Below are 20,803 nucleotides of genomic sequence, written 5' to 3' on the forward strand. Positions count from 1 at the left end.
CATGTCATTTTCAAATCTTTCAATGATATGTTACAACTATGTGTCGTCTAGATTTGAATAACAAATGATTATCATTTTTGAGATGAAAGTGATTAGAACACGGAATCTCAGACTGTAAGTTATTTGAATATTGAAAGCAAGAGCCACTCCAAGTTAAACACATATTTAAATTTTTTTAGTCAAAGATTAAACAAAATTCTCTTTGGGTGAGACAGGAGTGATTTTTCATTCAAATTTATAGAATTAACTTTGAAATGAAATTTGAATGGCTGCGGATTGAATGGAGCTATGGATCAAGGCCATTAAAATGTTCATATCCCTTTTACCTAATATTTCCATGTTTGAGCTCTCAGTTAAGGAGATGCAGGCTAGGAATAAGATTTAGGGATTTTGGACTTGGTGAGCATGGAGTGTTCGTATAGTAGCATTATTCATTTGTGCAAAGATGAGCAATAATATGATGTTTGTTATGATGAATGGAATATTTAAAAGCTGAATTTGTTTCTCTTGCTGCTTAAGAAATTACCCCAATATCCATATATTAGCTCACAGTTCTGTTAGTCATAAGTCCACTTTTGTTCAGCTGGGTCCTATGCTTAGGACATTGCAAGACTTACATTAGTTGGCTAGCTGAGTTCTGAGTTCTCAAGCGAAACTCAGTGTCCTTTTTGAAGTTCTTTCCAATTACTATCAGAATTCTGTTCTTTGCAACTATAGGACTGAAGTTGAATCCAGGGGTTCAAGACCAACCTGGACAACATAGAGAGACCCCATGTGAAAAAGAAAGTGATAAATCCAAGTGCTATTCTGTAATCCCTATCTACATTGTATCAGGCTGGATCTGTGTAACCAATATAATATAACGACGTGATGGTATGACACCAAAAGGTGCTCTTGTGAATTTTACACCTTCCACCCACACTTCTCTCTACCACCATTATATTGTAGGAACTCTGTGTCTTCATGATAATAGCCAGTTACTTTTGCCAATATAGTTCTAACAAGTTTGGAAAGCTTTCACTGATTATTTCTTTGAATGCTTTTTCAGTACCAGTCTCTCTTCTCTTATTCTAGGCCTCCAATGATGTAAATGTTAGATCTTTTGTTATTGTCCTATAGTTTCTTTTTTTTTTTGGTAGTGGGGATCGAACTCAGGACCTTGCACTTGTGAGGCAGGTGCCGGAACCACTGAGCTAAATCCCCGGCCCCTGTCCTATAGATTTTTGATACTTTTAATTTCACATTTTGTTGTTGTTGTTTCTGTTTTGTTTTTGGTACCAGGGATCGAACTCGGGACCCTGCACTTGTGAGACCGGCGCCGGAACCACTGAGCTAAATTCCTGGCCCCTATAGATTTTTGATAGTCTCTTTTTCCCCCTAGAACAATGATACTAATTTTTTTTCTTATTGTGGTAAAATACACATAACATGAAATACACCATCTTAACCATTTATAAACACACAGTTCTCAGATTTCTGTAGTGAGTACACTCACACTGTTGGGGAACCAATCTCCAGAACTCTTCATTTTGCAAACTAGAAGGCAACTTCATGCCTATTAGACAAAGCATATCCTCTTCTCACCTCCAGCTCCTAGAAACCTCCATTCCCTTTTCTCTAGGATTTGGCTACTCTAATTTTTTTTTCATCAGTCAATTTTACTCTAAATAATTGATATAGTATTTCTTCTTACAATTTGTTTGCTTTACTTAGCATAATGTTCCGAAATGTCACTTATGTTGGAGCACACCAGAATTTCCTTCCTTTTCTGAACTGAGACTGATTTTTTCCAGTCTATTTTCTTATTCAGAATGAGTAAATTCTACTGATTTGTTATCAAGTTCATAGATTGAATCCTCCATCATCTCATTTTACTATTTTAACCAGAGAGTTTTAATAAAAAAAAATTATTAGAACATGTTTGTAGTACACAATGATTACATTCATAATGGGGAGTTGGTACATGTACATATTATATCCTAATTCTTTTTACTTCCTTTTCCCCTTCCTCTCTCCATCATCCCTATATCTCTTGATCCCTTTGCCTTTTGCAAAATATCTATCTCCCTGTAACCTTTTATTTTGTTCTTTAAATTATTTATACTTTGGGTGAATATGAAAATATAAGAGAAACCATGTGATGTTTAAGCTTTTGTATCTGATTTATTTCACATAATACTATTGCCTTAAGGTGCATCCATTTTCCTACAAATAACTTAAATTTATCCTTCTTTATGGGAAAATAGTATTCTATTGTGTATAAATACATTTTCTTTACACATTCATCTATTGATGAATATATAGGCTATTTCCAAGATTTACCTGGTATGAGTCGTGCTGCTATAAATATGGATAATTCATATGCCAATGTAATATGATGTTTTTAACTCTTTCAGGAGGATATCTAGTAGGGTAATAGCTGGGATCAATGAAATTTCTATTTTTAGGCTGGTCCCAGCACCTGGAAGGAAGCTCCCCTGCCACCATCCCACGCTCCCAGGGCAGAGAAGGTGAGCCAGTCCCAGCGCCTGGGAGGAGGCTCCCCCACTGCCATCCCATGCTCCTAGGGCAGAGAAGGTGAGCTGCGTGGGGGCCAGAAGCACCCCCCACCGTGGAAATGAGAAGACACGTAAACAAGCCTCAAAAACAGACTTCTGGATCACCTACAGCAACCCCAAAGGGAAACGAGATGGAACAGTCTGATACTCAATTACCTGGACTCTCTGAACTGGCAACAAAAGAGGATCTGGGAAAAATGAAATCAGAAATAATTACTCAGATAACAGCAAAGATTGTGCTCATAGTGCAAGACATGACTAATAAATCTAGAAAGGACACAGATAAAAAAATACAGGATCTGAGGAACATGATGGAATCCCAACATAGGAAACAAATGGAATCCATAAAACAGATGTAAACAGATTTCCAAGAGATTAAAAACTCTATCAAAAGTCTGCACAGCAGAATGAACCAATGTGAGGATAGAATTTCAGATATAGAAGATAAGATTGCAATTAGTGACCAGGAAAAGAAAAATTGCTTTAAAATTGTAAAGGAACACGAGAAATCAATCCAGCAGCTGCTAGATGATGCAAAAAAGAATAACATAAGACTGATTGGAGTCAATGAAGAAACAGGAGAGAGTGCAGATGACATAAAAAACTGTTCACAGAAGTGATGGCAGAAAACTTCCCAAGGAGGGGAAGAAACTTGACATACAGGTAAGTGAGGCATATAGGACTCCAAATAGCCTTGATCAAAAAAAATCTACACATAGGGATATAATAGTTAGGATTCCAGAGTTGAAGAGCTCCAGCACGGGAATTGGACTGCAGAGCCATGGCCGGCCAGCTGAGCGAGGGGGCCATTGTGGCCATAATGCAACAGGGGGATACATCAATAAAACCTATTCTCCAAGTCATTAGCATCCACCCCATTACTACAGGGAATAGTCCACCCCGATATCGACTGCTTATGAGTGATGGAATAAACACTCTATCCTCTTTCATGTTAGCAACACAGATGAACTCTCTGGTTGAGGAAGAATGATTGGCTAGCAACTGTATTTGCCAGATTCAACGATTCATTGTTAACACTCTGAAAGATGGAAGGAGAGTAGTTATTTTGATGGAATTACAAGTTTTGAAATCTGCTGAAATAGTTGGAATGAAGATTGGCAATCCATTGCCCTATAACGAAGGACAGGGGCAGCCACAAGCAGCCCCTTCTCTGGCCACAGCAGCCAGTCCATCAGTCAGCAAGCCTCAGCAGCAGAATGGGAGCTCAGGAGCTGGTTCCTCTGTACCCAAGGCTTATGGTGCCTCAAAGACATTCGGAAAATCTGGAGGGACCAGCCTGTTGCACCCTTCTGGGGGGACACAGTCCAAAGTGGTACCCATTGTCAGCCTCACTCCATACCAGTCCAAGTGGACTATTTGTGCTCGTGTTACCAACAAAAGTCAGATCCATACTTGGAGCAATTCTTGAGGGGAAGGGAAGCTTTTCTCTCTAGAACTAGTGAATGAAAGTGATGAAACCAGAGCTACTTCTTTCAATGAGCAAGTGGACAAGTTCTTCCCCCTCATTGAAGTGAACAAGGTGTATTATTTCTCAAAAGGCACCCTGAAGATTGCTAACAAACAGTTCACAGCTGTGAAAAACGACTATGAGATGACCTTCAATAACGAGACTTCTGTCGTGCCCTGTGAAGATGATCATCATTTACCTACAGTTCAGTTTGATTTCACAGGAATAGATGATCTGGAGAACAAGTCTAAAGATTCACTAATTGACATAACTGGGATCTGCAAGAGCTATGAATATGCCACTAAAATCATAGTGAAGTCTAACAACAGAGAAGTTGCTAAGAGAAATATCTATTTGATGGACATGTCAGGGAAAGTGGTGACTGCTACCCTATGGGGAGAAGATGCTGACAAATTTGATGGTTCTAGACAGCCTGTGATGGCCATAAAAGGAGCCAGAGTTTCTGATTTTGGTGGACGGAGCCTTTCTGTACTGTCTTCAAGCACTATTATCATTAATCCTGACATCGCTGAGGCCTATAAGCTTTGTGGATGGTTTGACGCAGAAGGACAAGCCTTAGACGGTGTTTCCATCTCTGATCTAAAGAGTGGGGGGCTAGGAGCAAGCAACACCAATTGGAAAACTTTATATGAGGTGAAATCAGAGAACCTGGGCCAAGGTGACAAGGCAAACTATTTCAGCTCTGTGGCAACAGTGGTGTATCTTTGCAAAGAGAACTGTATGTACCAGGCCTGCCCAACTCAAGATTGCAATAAAAAAGTGATTGACCAGCAGAATGGATTATACTGCTGTGAAAAGTGTGACTGTGAATTTCCCAATTTCAAATACCGCATGATCTTGTCAGCAAATATTGCAGATTTTCAAGAGAATCAGTGGGTGACTTGTTTCCAGGAATCTGCTGAAGCTATCTTTGGACAAAACACTGCTTATCTTGGGGAACTGAAAGAGAAGAACGAGCAGGCATTTGAAGAAGTTTTCCAGAATGCCAACTTTCGATCTTTCATGTTCAAAATCAGGGTCAAACTGGAAACCTACAATGATGAGTCTCGAATTAAGGCCATGGTGATGGACGTGAAGCCTGTGGACTATAGAGACTATGGCAGAAGGCTGATCATGAATATCAGAAGAAATGCAGTGATGTGAGGAGAGTAGCACTGATTGGGCAGAAGTTTGAAATGGAGCTGAAATGGAGCTGATTTCTTCCTACCCCATGCGACAGTCCCACCTCTGCCCCTGTTGCAGAGCCTCGGGGTGGGCTGGCAGTTTCCCCTCTGAGAGGCGTGGTGTAGACCGTCAGATTTGGGAATCCACAGCAAGTAGCAGGGCCCCAGTCCCTTCCTCTGTCTTCAGGCTTCTGTCAATTTTAGTAAGGTTTCATTATCATCAAGCAGGAATTACGTCACAAGTAATTGACCCTAACTCTGCAAACAGTGAAATAAACTATGTCACTTGGGCTTTGCTTCTCCAGTGGTGACACCTTTACAACTGAGTTCCTCCTGGGGGAGCTGGGAAGTGATGATGGGGAACCCGTACTGAGGAAGCATACATGTCTTCCTGGAATTCAAAGGTGTTCTCTTTCTAGAGGTGCCATGTAGATATTAATGCTTGTAATGGGAATAGGGTAGAATTATTAATCAAAGGCATATCTTCATATCTGAAGACTATCCTTCCTTCAGGGTTTAATAGATTTAATAGGCTGAGTCAGATGGGTCTGATATTAATCAAAATTGTCTCTTCTGAGGATGGCTGATAAGCATTGATTTGCTGTCCCCCGGGGACATCCAGGCAACTACAAAGCACTGCTTGAGTTTTCACTTCAATTAATGTTGCATTTTGTTTGGCGAGTGTACATTTTTCCTACCTGTACATACTACTTGTATTTATGTTTTGTTTCTTGATTAAAGGTATGTTAAAATAGAAAAAAAAAGTTAGGATTCCAGAAATCCAACAGAAGAACAAAATTCTACAAGCAGTGAGAGAAAAGAAACAAATCACATACAAAGGAAAGCCCATCAGAATCACAGCAGACTTCTCAATGCAAACCCTCAAGGCAAGAAGAGCTTGGAGTGGTGTATTTCAAGCCCTAAAGGAAAACAGCCTCCAGCCTAGATTGATGTACCCTGCAAAACTATCTTTCAAAATTCATGGAGAAATAAGATACTTTCATGATAAAGAGCACCTCAGGAACTTCATGAATACCAAGCTGGCACTCCAAAAAATTTTAGACCATACCCTAGGAAAAGACAATGAGGATCACAACCCCAGGAAACCCAGCAGAATGAATCCATTGGGTGTGACAAATTAAACGCAAATGGGGAGAATCCAACAAAAAGAAAAAGTCATGACAAGGCTTTTAAAACTTTTAACTTCATCTCCCTAATGAGTGTATAATTCAATCTTGTTACTGTACTGATTAGTATTTTTCTGATTCTAGAGTTTCACACCTTTCCTTGTGCTATTGTGGCTATTTATCATCTTCTTATGTCTACTTTTTAATTGGGTTGTCTATTAATGAGCTCTAAGAATTCTTCATATATCCTGCTCATAGGTTATATGCCTTGTAAATATGGTCTGTTTAAGGACTACTTTTCATTTTAATGATGTCATTTAAAGTTCTAAATTTTGATGGAATCTCATTTATCAATTTTTTTCTTTTATACATCATGTCTTTTGTATTCTAGGTAGTTCTTGCTTACCCTGAATTCATAAACATTTTCCCTTATAATTTCTTCTTAAAGTTTTATACATTTAGGCTTTCATATTTAGGTTCATAGATCCCTTCAAGTTATTTTCATGTATGGAAATAAAGGGTTGAGGTTAATTTTTTATATATGGATACGAGGTATTCTAGTGCTGTTTGCTGAAAACACTATCTCTTCCTTGGCTCTTGAATTGAGTTTATATTCTATAAAATGCTAATATTAAATAATCTTTCAAAACTCAGTGGACCATATATGTGTGGTTCTATTTCTAGATTCTCTGTTTTATTCCAATGATCTATATGTCTTTCCTTACACCAACACTGCCTTGATTACTGTAGCTTTAGAAGAGGTCTTAAAATTAGGTACTAAAAGTCTTCCAACACTGTTTTTGTTTTTGTTTTTAACTTTTCTAGGTCCTTCATACTCCTACATAACTTTTAAATTTCAATATCCAATTATTCATTTATAGCAAGTACACACAGACTTGAATTTTTATATATACCTTGTGTTTTCTAATCCTGCTAAATTCAAGTATAAGTTCTCAGGGCTCCTAGAGATTTCTCAGTATTTTCTCTGTAGATGATCATTTCATCTACATACAAAGATTTTGCTTCTACCTTGCCAATCCTATCCTAATTGTGTCATTTTATTGCCAGACTATTTTGGTGGGGCCTAGATTTCAAAGTTTAATGGACAGATAAAGAGTAAGCATATCTGCCCTTGTTCCCCAACTTAAGGAGAAAGCATTGTATCTTCTCCATTCATATAAGGCGTTCTCACTGGAAGTATGGAGTACATGTCTTTAATCTGTTGAGAAGGTTCTGTTCTACTTCTAGTCTCCTGATAGCTTTTACCATGAATAGCTGTAGAATTTAGTCTAATACTTTTTCTCCAACTAGTGACAGGATCATATGGCTTTTTCCTTTCCTCTGTTAAAATGATGACTTTTGGGGGTGGATCTTCCAATGCTGAACCAACACTGCCATCCCTATAACAAAAGCACTTTCTACATACTGCCAGATCTGACTTCTAAGAGTTTGTTTTGTTAAACAAATTTCTATCTCTGTTCATACTTTTTTCTTCTATTATCTTTATCCAGTTTTAGGATTAGCACAATGGTGATTTCCTAAAATGAGGGGAGAAGTGTTCCTTCTTTTTTCTGCTTTACTTGTTTGATATAATTCATGGTTAAAATGTATATGAGCCTGCTGTTGTCACATAGGTAGGTTTTCAAGCTAGGAATATACTTTCTTTAATAGGTGCTATTCAAATTTTATATTTCCTCCAGAGTTAGTTTCATTAATTTGTCTTCCAAGGTACTACTTAGAAGTTGTCAAATTTATTTCAAAAAAGATTTCTGTAATATGCTTTCTATATCCTTTTAAATTCTGTAAAATCTGTGGTAATGTCTCCTAGGTCTTGATATTGTAATTTTAAAAATATATAATTGATATTGTGTAGTAGGAAGAAAAGATCTAAAGAAGCAGGGGAAGTGGGAGAGGTAGGGGAAAGGAAAGAAGGGAAAAGAAAAAAATATGAGAAAAGGAAAAAAATGGAAACAATGTTTGCAAATAGGGAAGGGTGGAGGGGGTGAAGGGAGGGCAAGGGAAGGGGAAAAAATAAGAACCAAGATACTTACGTAATGGTAGAAGATCCCAATGATGAATGTAACTGTATTTTATACCTAAAATGTACCAATAAACTTAATTGGAAAAAAATTTCTATTTTTAGTTTTTTGACTTTCATAGTGTTTGTACTAGTTTACATTCCCATCGACAATGTAGACATAGTACCAGTTTACATTCTCACCAACAACCCAACAATGTAGAGTTCCTTTTCCCTCTGAAGCCTTCCTAGCTTTTGATTTCTTCTTCCTCCTCCTCCTCTTCTTCTTCTTCCTCTTCTTCTTCTTCCTCTTCCTCCTCCTCCCCCTTCGCCCTCCCCCTCCCCCTCCCCCCATCCTTCTTTTTTGGTACTGGGGATTGAACTCGGGTCCTTGCACCTGCAAGGCAGGCAGCAGAAGCACTGAGCTAAATCCCCGGCCCTGATTTCTTGATGATAGACATTCTTTCTGGAGTACGATGGAATATCAGTGTTGTTTTAATTTAGATCTCTCTAATGGCCAGTGATGTCAAACATTTTTTCATGTATGTATTGGTCACTTGTATTTCTTCTTCTGAAAAGTGTCTGTTCATTACAGTTGCCCATTTTTTGATTGGGTCTTTTATTTTGAGTGGTCTAATTTTTTTTGAGTTCTTTATGTACTCTAGATATTAGTCTGCTCTTCAAGGTATAGCTGGAACATCTTTTTCCTATTCTGTAGGCTGTCTCTTTACCCTGTTGGTTGTTTCCCTTACTGTGCAGAAGCTTTTTTATTTGATATAATCCCATTTGTTGATTCTTGTTGTTATTTCTTGCACAATTAGGGTTCTGTTCAGAAACCTTTGTCTATGCCTACAAGAGTTTTACCTATTTTATCTTTCAGCAAATTGTTTATTTAGGTTGTTGATCCATTTTGATTTTATAGATATGGGATTTATATTCAGTCTTATGTATATATACATATATTCTCTCCAGTTTTCACATTATCATTGTTAAGGTTTTCTTTTCTTTAGCATATCTTATTGGCCCCTTGTCAAAGATCAGATGGCTGAATTTGCCTTGGATTATTTTGTATTCTGTATTTTTTTCTATCAATCCACATGTCTGTTTTTATGCAAGTATCATGTTGTTTTTATCACTGTAGCTTTTTTTTTTTTTTGGTACCAGGGATTGAACTTGGGTCCTTGTGCTTGTGAGGCAGGCAGTGGAACCACTGAGCTAAATTACCGGCCCCCATTGTCGCTTTTTCATGTAATTTGAAATCTGGGATTGTAATGCCTTGTGCTTTGCTCTCATTACCTAGGATTGCTTTTACTATTCTGAGTCTGTTCTGCTTCTACATGAATTTTAGGTTTGTTTTCTCCAATTCTGTGAGGATAGCTGCTGATATTTGATTGGAATTGCATTAAATCTATATATCAGCTTTGGAAGTATGGGCATTTTGACAATATTGGTTTTCTTATGTAGGAACAGGGAATGGGTTTCAATTTTCTGATGTCCTCTTTGATCTCCTTTTTGAGTACTGTAGTTTTGTTATAGAGGTCTTTCATTTCCTTGGTTAGGTTAATTGCTAAGTATTTCATTTTTCTTGGTGCTATTGTGAATGGTATTGTGTTTCTAATTTATTTCTTGATGGGCCCATTGATTTTTTTGGTGTTGATTTTGCTACCTTGCCACCTTGCTGGATTTATTTAATAGCTCTAAGAGTCTTTTGGTAGGATTTTTGGTATTCTATGTAAAGGATCATGTCATCTACCAGTAAGAATCATTTGACTTCTTGCTTTCCTAAATATATCCCTATTATTTCTTTCTCTTGCCTAATTGCTCTGGCTAATGTTTTGAGCACTATATTGAATGGAATGGTGATAGTGGACATCCCCGTCTTGTTTCTGATTTTAGAGAGAAACCTTTTATCTTTTCCCCATTTAATATGATGTTGGCAGTAGGTTTGTCATAAATGGTTTATATCAGATTCAGGTAAGATCTTTCCATATCTATTTTCCTCAAGTTTTTTTTTTTTATCATGAATGAATGTCGGATTTTGTCAGAAGATTTTTCTGCATCTCTTGAGATGATCATGTGATTTTTGTCCTTATTGTTTATGTTATGTATTACATTTATTGATTTGCATATGTTGAACCATCCTTGCATCCCTGGGATGAAGCTTAGTTGGTCATGTTGTATGATCTTTTTAATGATTTGTTGCATTATGTTTGCTGGTACCTTGTTATGAATTTTGCATCTAAGTTCATTAAGAATATTGGCCTGTTGTTTTTCAGTTGGGCCCTCTTCTGGTTTTAGAATCAAGGTAATAGTGTTTGCAGGAACATGTTTGGCAATATTCTTTTCCTTTCAATTTCATTAAAGAGTTTGAGGAGTATTGATATTTGATGTTCCCTGATGTTCTTTTAAAATTCAATGGTGAATCTGTTGGGACTTGGGCTTTTCTTAGTTAAGAAGAAAAGCCAGTTTTTAAGAAAAATTACTACCTCAATTTTTTTGCCTGTTATTGGATTATTGAGGTTTTAAAAAATATCTTTTTGGTTCAGTTTTGATAATTTGGATGTATCTAGCAATCTATCCATTTCTTCTAGAGTCTCCAATTTGTTGGTATAAAGGTGTTTGAGTAGTTAAGTCTTTTGGCATTTTTTGTTATTTCACCTTTTTGTTTTTAATTGCATTGATATAGGTCTTTTCTTTCTTTCTTTCTTTTTTTTTTTGTACCGGGGATCGAACTCAGGTCCTTGAGCTTGTGCAGCAGGCGGCGAAACCACTGAGCCAAATCCCCGGCCCCTTTTCTTTCTTTTTTTAATCAGATTGGCTAACGGTTTGTCTTTTATTTATTCTTTTGAAGAATCAGCTCTTTGCATCACTGATTCTTTGTATCAGTTTTTAGTCTTAATTTCATTAATTTTTTCTCCTCTGATATTTATATTTTTCTTCCCTGTGTTTTATATATATATATATACTTTTTTTTTTTTTTTGTACCAGGGATTGAACTTGGGTCCTTGCACTTGCACAGCAGGCAGTGAAACCATTGAGCTAAATCCCCAGCTCCCTGTGTTATATTTAGATTTAGACTGTTCTTGTTTCTCTGGGACATTGAAGTCCACCATTAGGTTACTTATTTGGACTCTGTTTCCTGATGTAAGGATTCACAGCTATTAACTTTGCTCTTAGGATTGCTTTCATTGTGTCCCATAGGTTCCACTATGTTGTACTGGCATTATCATTTGATTCTAGGAACTGCCTAATTTATTCTTTGATTTCTTTTGTGACCCATTGAGTATTCAAGAATATAGTGTTTAATTGCCATGTGTTTGCATAGTTTCTGTGGTTTCTTTTGCCATTGATTTCTGGTTCATTGCACTATGATCTGATAATATGCATGGGGTGATTTTAATTCTTTTATATTTATCTATGCATGCTTTATTATCTATTTGTGGTCTATTTTGGAGAGAGTTTCATGTGTTGTTGAGAAGAATGTATATTTTGTTCTTGGGTCATACATTCTGTAGAAATACATTAAACCCATTTGTTTGAAGGTTTTGTTCAACTGTGATATTTCTTTCTTGATTTTTTGTGTAGTTGATCTGTGTTAGTGGGGTTTTAAGGTCCCCCAGTACAATTGTGTTGATGTTTATTTGATCTTTTTAGTCTAGTAGTATTGTTCTATGAAGTTGGATACTCTGATGTTCTGTGTATATATATTTATGATTGTTATCTCTTCCTACTAAATTGTTCCCTTAATATATAACCTACTTCCTTCTTCTGATCAGTTTCGGCTTAAAGTCCACTTTGAAAATAGGAAAGCTATTCTTGCTTGTTTTCAGACTCCTGTTGCATGGAATATTGTTTCCCATCCTTCAATTTTTAGTCTATGAATTTACTTTTGGGTTAAATATGTATCTCGTATATTAAATATATTTGCATTTTGGTTTTTTTTGGCTGTTCATTAAGTTTATTGGTACATTTTTGGTATACAATAGGATGACATTCATCATTTGGAATTTGTACCTTTACATGATATATCTTTCTTCTTATTTTTTTCCCCATTCCCCTGGCCTCCCTGCAACCCCTCCACCCCTCCCTATTTATAAAGACTTTATTTCTATTTTTTCCTATGGAGTACTACTCAGCCATAAAGAATAAGAAATTAGAAACATTTATAGCTAAATGGATGTACACTGAGGCAATACTCTTAAGTGAAATAAATAGGACACACATGTGTAAATACCAAATAGTTTCTCTGGTGTGAGAAACTGAAAGTGTAAATAAGGATCAAAATGTAAAATAAATAATGTGAAATAGGAAGAAAAGGTCTAAAGGGGAAGGGGAACTGGAAGGGGTAGGAGAAAGGAAAGAAGGGTTTTGGTTTTTGATCCAATCTACCAGCTATATCTTTTGGTTGGGAAGTTGAAACATTCACATTGAGAGTTATTACAGAAAGTTATTGATTTCAAAAAATTTATTTACATTAGTATATGTTTGCTAAACATAATAACTACTTTCATTGTGAGTATTTGGTACATGTACATGACACATCTTAATTCTTTTTTATGGCCCTTTCCCCCCTCCCTCTTCCTCCATTTCTTGGTCCCCTTCCCATTTATGAAAGGCTTATCTTCCTGTTTCCTTTTATCTGTCTTTTACCTAGCTCTTTATTTTTTTTTCACTCTTTGGGTTTCTTTTATTAGAGAAACCATATAATATTTAAGCTTTGGGTGTGTCTGATTTATTTTTCTTAACATTATGGTTTCAAGGTACATCTATTTTCCCACAGATGACTCAAATGTATTCTTCTTTATGTCAGTAATACTCCACTAGACCTCATTATTAAGGGGTGGCAACAAGATCTCTGATAACCTTGATTTTCACTGCTTTGTCCAGTTATAGTGCTCATGGGTGGGTGTTCAACCCTCACTTGGCACTTCTGACACTGTGATAGAGGAGTACTGAATGACAACTACTTTACCTCCTGCTACATTATTCTACTTCATTGTTGCCAGGTGGAGAAGTAGGCTTAGTTTACTGCTGGATCCCACTGACTCTGCTTTACTGGGAAATTGGAACATCACCTGATTTTGCCTGGTAGGGAATAGAAGATCAGATTCATACTCAGCCTACTGACAGCAGCTGGAAAAACCAGCCTTCCACTGGGAAGGGAGAAAGTCATGGAAAATCAACTTTCTTGCTCAATGGATGAAACCTGGGGTATGGTTTGTCTATTTGGCTGGGGGGGGGTACTGCAAACATTTTTTTCCAGTTATTAGGTCACCTTCATTTTTCTGGGCTTTTGGCAAGGAGCAATAGCTTTTCTTGGAGTTCTTTTCTTTTCTCTTCTTCCTCTTCCTTTTACTTAGCATGATATTTCCAAGGTTCATTCATTTCCAAGATTCATTCATTTTGTAGCATGTATCAGTACTGCATAACTGAAAAATATTCTTTTTTTTTTTTTTGTACCGGGAATCAAACTCAGAACCTTGCGGTTTAGAGGTAGGCGATGGAACCACTGAGCTAAATCCCCAGCCCCAGAAAAATATTCTGTTTTGTGGATATACCATATTTTGTTTATCAGTTCATCAGTTGATATTTTGGTTGTTTCCACTTTTTTTAGCTATTATGAATAATACTTTCATAAATATTTGTGTGCACATTTTTGTGTGGATATATATATTTTAATTCATTAAGTTTATTGGCACATTACGTGAAATAGAAAGACATATATTTTTAATATGTATAGGAGTAGTATTCCTGGGTTATGGTAACCTTGTGTTTAACATTTTGAAGAACTGCTAAACTGTTTACTGAAAAGCTGCACCATTTTGCAATTCTATGAGTAACATATGAGGGTTCCAATTTCTGTAACCCTTTCTAACACTTGTTATTGTCTATCATTTTGATTATACTTATCCTTGTGGCTATGAAGTGCTAGCTCACAATGTTTTTTATTTGCAGTTACCTGAAGGCTAACTATGTTGAATACCTTTTTATGGATATGTTGGCCATTTGTGTATCTTCTTTGGAGGAATGTCTGCTCAAATTCTTTGCTTTTTTTCTTTTTTGATGCTAAGGTTTGAACCTGTTACCTCACACATGTTAAACACACACTGTACTGATAAGCAACACCCCTCAGTCTCTGCCCATGTTTTTTTGTTTTTGAGACATGGTGTCACTGTGTAGTTCAGGCTGGCCTTAAACTCACTATGGAGCGCAGGCTGGCCTCGATCTCACAGTAATCCTCCTGCCTCAGGCTCCCGAGTACTGGAAATACAGGCATGTGCCACCGGGCCTGGCTAGTCTCTGTCCATCTAAAAATTATTTGTCTTTTTATTTTGAGTTACAATATTCTTTATCCTGTACACAAATTGTACCATTTGTACTTGATGTAATTATTGATATAGTTGGATTTAAATCTACTATTGTACTGTTTTATTTTTTCTATATGTTTATGTTCTTTTTCTTTTCTTTTTGCATAGAGTATTTTAAAATATTTTATCTAATTCCCATTGTTAGTTATATTGCTTTATTTTAGCTGTTCCTGTAGGATTTAAAATATACAACTTTAATAAGTATACTCTCAAATAATGTTTTACCATTGCCTGCCTAAGAGAGCCAACCCACTTCCCATCCTTCCCTCCTCTCTCTCTGCCTTACTCTCTCTCCTCTGTCTCTGTCTCTCTCTCTCCTCAGTCTCCCTGTTTTTTCTTTTGCAGTACTGGGGATTGAAACCAGGGCCTCCACTCTCAGCTACACATTTATTTATTTATTTATTTATTTATTTATTTATTTATTTATTTTTGAGATGGGTCTCACTAAGTTGCAAAGTTAGTCAGGTTGGGCATGAACCTGTGATCCTCCTTCTTCAGCTTCCTAGAGTGCTGGCATTACAGGTGTTCACTACCACATCCAGCTATAAAAACCTTTCATATGTGCATTTTCTTCCTCCTAGTCTTTTTATTATTATTTTTCTTGTTATAAATCCTACAATGCATTATTACTATGTTCACTTAAAGTAGTCACAACACTTTTAAAGAGATTTAAAAATGAACTAGCAGGCTGGGGATTTAGCTCAGTGGTTTTGCTGCCTGCCTCACAAGTGCAAGGTCCCAAGTTCGATCCCCAGTACAAAAAAACCACAAAAAAAGCCACACATCTTTATACTTTTGCTTTATTTATAGATAGCACATCACCTAGACAATCTGTAAAGTGTGGAGATTATGATGGTTATGTTTTGTTTTAAGTATTTGCTCAAGGAGATGAGAAAGTTTTGAGTGAGATATTTCTGCAAACTAAGATCCAGGCTGCTTATCAGATATCCGAGATAGCCTTGTTTTGGAACTAATTTACTTGGGATTCAAAGATGAAGTTTCACTTGTCCATGGACTTCGAATCCCTGGTGTGTATTGCAATGGTTAGTATGGTGACTGCACAAATTGATGTTATGTCATGCTAATTTGCAAAAGGTTTGGAACTCTTCCATGTTTAGTGGCTGCTGGATTTACTGTCCATTTATTAAATTGCTGAGACTAATAACAGGAAATGCATTGAAATTTGAAACTTTTAAATAATACCCCAGAGTACTCATTGATGGCAAATTCAATTGTCATGCAATGATCACTTCAAAATCCTACGTCAGTTAGATAAAAATCTCAAAGTATTTAAGCCTGAAATTTACTCTGTGCAGAATTTTGGGTGCCATAGTTTCACACGTTAGACTGCTATAGCAGTGTATAAGAGAACTGAATTATTAGAGGAGGTATGGAATAGAAAATATTGTCAGTTGGGAAATTTATTTTCAAAAGGTAAGATGACTAGTTCTTGTCTATCAATAAATGTTACTAATTATTCATTGAAAAATATTACTTTGGATTTTAAAAGAGAGCTACTGCATCAATGGATTTGATTTGGTGACTATTCTCTTGCCTCACATTTATAAAGAGATTATTGTTTCTTATCTAAGGTGGATTTTGAGGAAGATAGAGAGTGTATACTATATTCAAGGGAAATTTCTCTCCTGAGAGTGATAAATGAAAAGTGATTTTCCTATGTACTTAAACTTTTTCATCTTTTAGGCCATTGCAAAAAAGCTAATTGTATTACAGTCCTCCATTGCACTAGATGCATTTGTACAGTATTAGAGTTCTCCAGAGAAATAGAAGCAAAAATTTCAAAGAGGAAGAGAAGGAGGGAGGGGGAGGATTAAAAAAAATTGTGGGGCCTGTAAGTCTAAGGTCTGCAGATCAGGCCAACAGGTTGGAAAGTTCTGGTAAAAGTACTGCTGCAGACTTGAGTCTGAAGGACATTTGGAAGTAGAAGCTTTTCTTTCAGGAAGCTCAGTCTTTTCTCTTAAGATGTTCCACTATTTGGATAAGGCCTACACACATTATGGGGGATAATCTGGTTTTCTCAGAGTCTGTTGATTTAAATTTTAATCACATTTAAAATATACTATCACAGCAATATTTATAACATTGTTCGATCGAACACCTGGGTACCATAGCCTAGCCAAACTGACATAATATTAACCATCAGGGTAAATAAAGGAAAAAAATTGTGACTTGCTTTTCACAGTGAAAATGGTCAAATAATTCACTCAAGTGTATTCTTAGGTATGTTAATTCACAAAATAGGTCTTCACTTGATAATTTTTATTTTTATTTATTTATTTATTCATCTTTGGGTTTTTGAGCCAGGGTCTCCCTTTGTAGTTCAGGCTGGCCCTGAACTCACTACATAGCCCAGGCTGGCCTCAAACTCCCTGAGATCCTCCTGCTTCAGCCTCCTTAGTGCTGGGATCACAAGTATGTGCCACCATGCCTGGCTCGATAATTTTAATTAATATAACTGGACAACAATAGAACCTAAAATTAAATAAATGGTTTTTATTTGACATAGATTCCTTAAAAACTTCTGTATTTCCTTAATGCACAATTTTAAACTTAATGTTAATAACAAGTCATATTCCCTAAAGTATGCTATTTACTTGGATTGCCTAGAAATAAATGCTTTCCTTCAATGAAAAATATTTGTTGAATAAATAACCAATCTTTGAGTAATAGATTTTGTAATGTATTAAAGTACAGTTCTAATGGTGCCTATGGTAGTTAATGCTTAAAGCAGTAATAGCAAATAGACTTAATTCAACTTTACTTGGCCAGAAGGAAGCCAAAAACATTTGAAAGAGCAAATTAAAATTTGCAGAGAAGGAAAAGAATTGAAAAATCCAAGGACCAACAGAGGTGAAACTATTTGAACAGAGATCAGTTATTAACACATAAGTCAGAGTGTATTTTATTTTTGAAATATTTTACTTCTTGTGTTTTGTTTATAGAAGGAATTATGGAAAAAGCGAGTGAATGAAAGAAACTTATACTGGTATCTTAACAATTAGCTAAACAATACCTTTGAATTGGATTAAATTGGTAAGTTTCTCCATCTCTTTGTGGACATTGCTTGCCATGCTTTTGAGGGTCTGCACATGTCCATGTTTATGGGCACAGCACTTATCTGATAAATTGCATGTGTATTTAGAAGCTTAATAGAAGGCTTTTAGACTTAGTCTAGGGTCATTATAATGGCATTTTAGCCTTCAGGATCAGTCATATTTTAAAAATATACCACTTTCTGTGAAGGTACCTACCTATCTACCTACCTACCTTCACACACACACACACACACACACACACACACACACACACACACACAAGGATTTCTCAAGTTGCCTGGGATTATGACTTGTTGCCTTTTAGATTTTTTTTTTATGGTTTCTTTTTTTGTTGTTGTTAAATTCTTTTATTGGTACATTTTAGGTATACAACATAGTTCATTTTAGTCATTGAAAACACTATAGGACTATGAAATCTTGGGATTAGAAGGGATCAAGACCATCCCTTTCGTATGCCTCTTTGTATGTGAATTCCTAGCACAATGTCTAGAATATAGTTTATTACAATGAATGTTGAGTGTGATATAATCTTCCAAAGAAGGACTAAATCTCTTTTATTGGCATGTATGCCTCTAGTCTTCTCATTAGTCTAAGCAGGGGAGTCTTTATTATCACTTGAGACATCTGTCTTTTCTGTGCTTTGAAAGCCAGCATAATGATCAGATTTGGCCTCTTCTGGAGAAGCCATGGAGGACCATGGCTGAGGCAAGTAGCTCACTAAGTATTCCTGGGCTTCCCCACCCAGGGTCACTCTTTGGGACGTACCTCACCATGACTACATCCCTGTAAAATATCGTAGTGTGTTGTTGAGGACTTTCTCTGTATGCAGAGATGAGGACATCATTTGGTTCTTATCCTAAACAACCTTCATCTCCGAAACTTCAGGGCAGTTTTCCTTCTGAGAGATTTCTGTCCATGTTTTGGTTGGCAACCAGGTAGGTAATATACATAGTGTGAAGAGTCAAGTCTTTGAAAAAATAAAATGGATACAATATACTATCAAGAATAAAATCTTAAAAAATAAATATAATATGCTAAAAGATGCAGGAGTTAGTCTAACTCAGCTTCCTACTGTCAACTTCTGAGTAGCAGAAAGACCTAGGGACAGGGGAACTGGGAATGAGTTGCAGTGCTGCCATGCCAAAGTTCTGTGTTCCTGTGAACTTTGCCTCTTCTTTAAGATCCTGACTTTCAGTCAAAGTGGCAGTTCTCTCATACCAACTACATCTAAGCAAGGTCTTGGGAGCTTAGAATCTTACAGATTCATTTAAAGCTAAATTTTAGAGCACTATGATGGAAACTCAGGTTCTTCCTTGCAAAAGGAGCCTCTTCTAACTCCATCCTTCCAGGGCTTGAGCCTGAAATGCTGAAATAGAGATCAGGTGGAAACAGAGGGAAGAAGCAGAGATAGAGTATGGGGTTCTCTGGTGAAAGAGAAAACATCAGTAAACTAAAACTGAGCAGTCTGGAAGTAAAGGACTGATCCCTGGTAAGTCACTATATTCTTCAGAGGCGTGATTTCAAAAAAGGGAAAGTTGTTACTCTCTACATTGCAGAGCTACTGTGGTCATTTCATAGTTCTTGGAAGAAAAGTAAAAAGGCAGCCAAAAGGTAGGAAGGAAGAGATTTTCATTGATCTCAGTCCTTTATGAAGAAAACCAATATACACTATATGTACCAATATATACAATACTCATATCTAGTAGAGAATCTGGTCCTTTTATTTGGACCACCCCATTGTGGGTTAGATTTCTACTGACTGTTTAAAAAATGTGGGAAATTATTTTGATATGTAAATCAAGTTGTCCCCTCCAAATTGGAAATTTTCAGGTTTCTTATTTAATTTTAAAACATTTTGTTCAGTTAACAAGTATTTAATGAAGTCCTCTTTTGTAACAAGTACCATTTGCTTTATGGACAGAAAAATGAATGAACTATTTGCCTTTCTTCAAGGGGTACATAGTTGGATCTTATTGCCTTCAGAATGCTACTGTATGTTTGTTTTTTGTTTAGTCTTTTCTGAGTAATGGGGCACAATGGTTGAATATGTAGCCTCTGGAAAGTTCAAATTCAATTTCAGCAAGTTGCTCTGCATATACATTGGAAATCTGTTTAGCAACACTGAATTTTGAGCTAGTAAATTCATATATTTTTTGGTACCAGGGATCTAATTCAGGTCCTTCTGCTTGCAGGGCAGGTGGCAGAACCACTGAGCTAAATCCCTGGCCCAGTAAATTCATTTTTAATGATGTACTCATTTATTTATTTATTTATTTATTTATTTATTTATTTCCCCCATTAAGTTTATTGGTACATTTTAGGTATAAAATACAGTTACATTCATCATTGGGATCTTGTACCATTACATGAGTATCTTGGTTCTTATTTTTTTCCCCTTCCCTTGCCCTCCCTTCACCCCCTCCACCCTTCCCTATTTGCAAAGACTTTCTTTTCATTTTTTTCCTTTTCTCATATTTTTTCTTTTCCCTTCTTTCCTTTCCCCCACCCCTCCGACTTCTCCTGCTCCTTTAGACCTTTTCTTCCTGTTACACAATATCAATTATACATGTTTTAAATTACAATATCAAGATCTAGGAGACATTTCCACAGGTTTTACAGAATTTAAAAGGATATAGAAAGCATATTACAAAAATCTGTTTTGAAATAAATTTGACAACTTCTAAGAAGTACCTTGGAAGACAAATTAATGAAACTAACTCTGGAAGAAATATAAAATTTGAATAGCACCTATTAAAGAAAGTATATTCCTAGCTTGAAAACCTACCTATATGACAAGAACAGGCTCATATACATTTCAACTGATAAATTATATCAAACATTTAAAGCAGTGAAAAAAAAGGAACACTTCTCCCCTCATTTTAGGAACTCACCATTGTGCTAATCCTAAAACTGGATAAAGATAATAGAAGAAAAAGTATGAACATAGATAGAAATTTGTTTAACAAAACAAACTCTTAGAAGTCAGATCTGGCAGTATGTAGAA

The 20,803-nt window shown here is 36.2% G+C and overlaps 1 long non-coding RNA gene and 1 pseudogene across 1 annotated transcript in view; both read left to right on the plus strand.

The window, feature by feature from the left end:
* The window catches only part of LOC147822312 (uncharacterized), a 117,210-nt gene that overhangs the window by 30,943 nt on the left and 65,464 nt on the right, over nucleotides 1–20,803 (plus strand). The gene's annotated exons all lie outside the window — the stretch shown is intronic.
* LOC101702391 (replication protein A 70 kDa DNA-binding subunit pseudogene) lies at nucleotides 3,112–6,092 on the plus strand (annotated as a pseudogene).

Source organism: Heterocephalus glaber, unplaced genomic scaffold (genome assembly GCF_053883595.1).
Source record: "Heterocephalus glaber isolate CG9 unplaced genomic scaffold, H.glaber_assembly_v1.0 deba00001662, whole genome shotgun sequence".
In the NCBI taxonomy this organism is placed as follows: Eukaryota; Metazoa; Chordata; class Mammalia; order Rodentia; family Bathyergidae; genus Heterocephalus; species Heterocephalus glaber.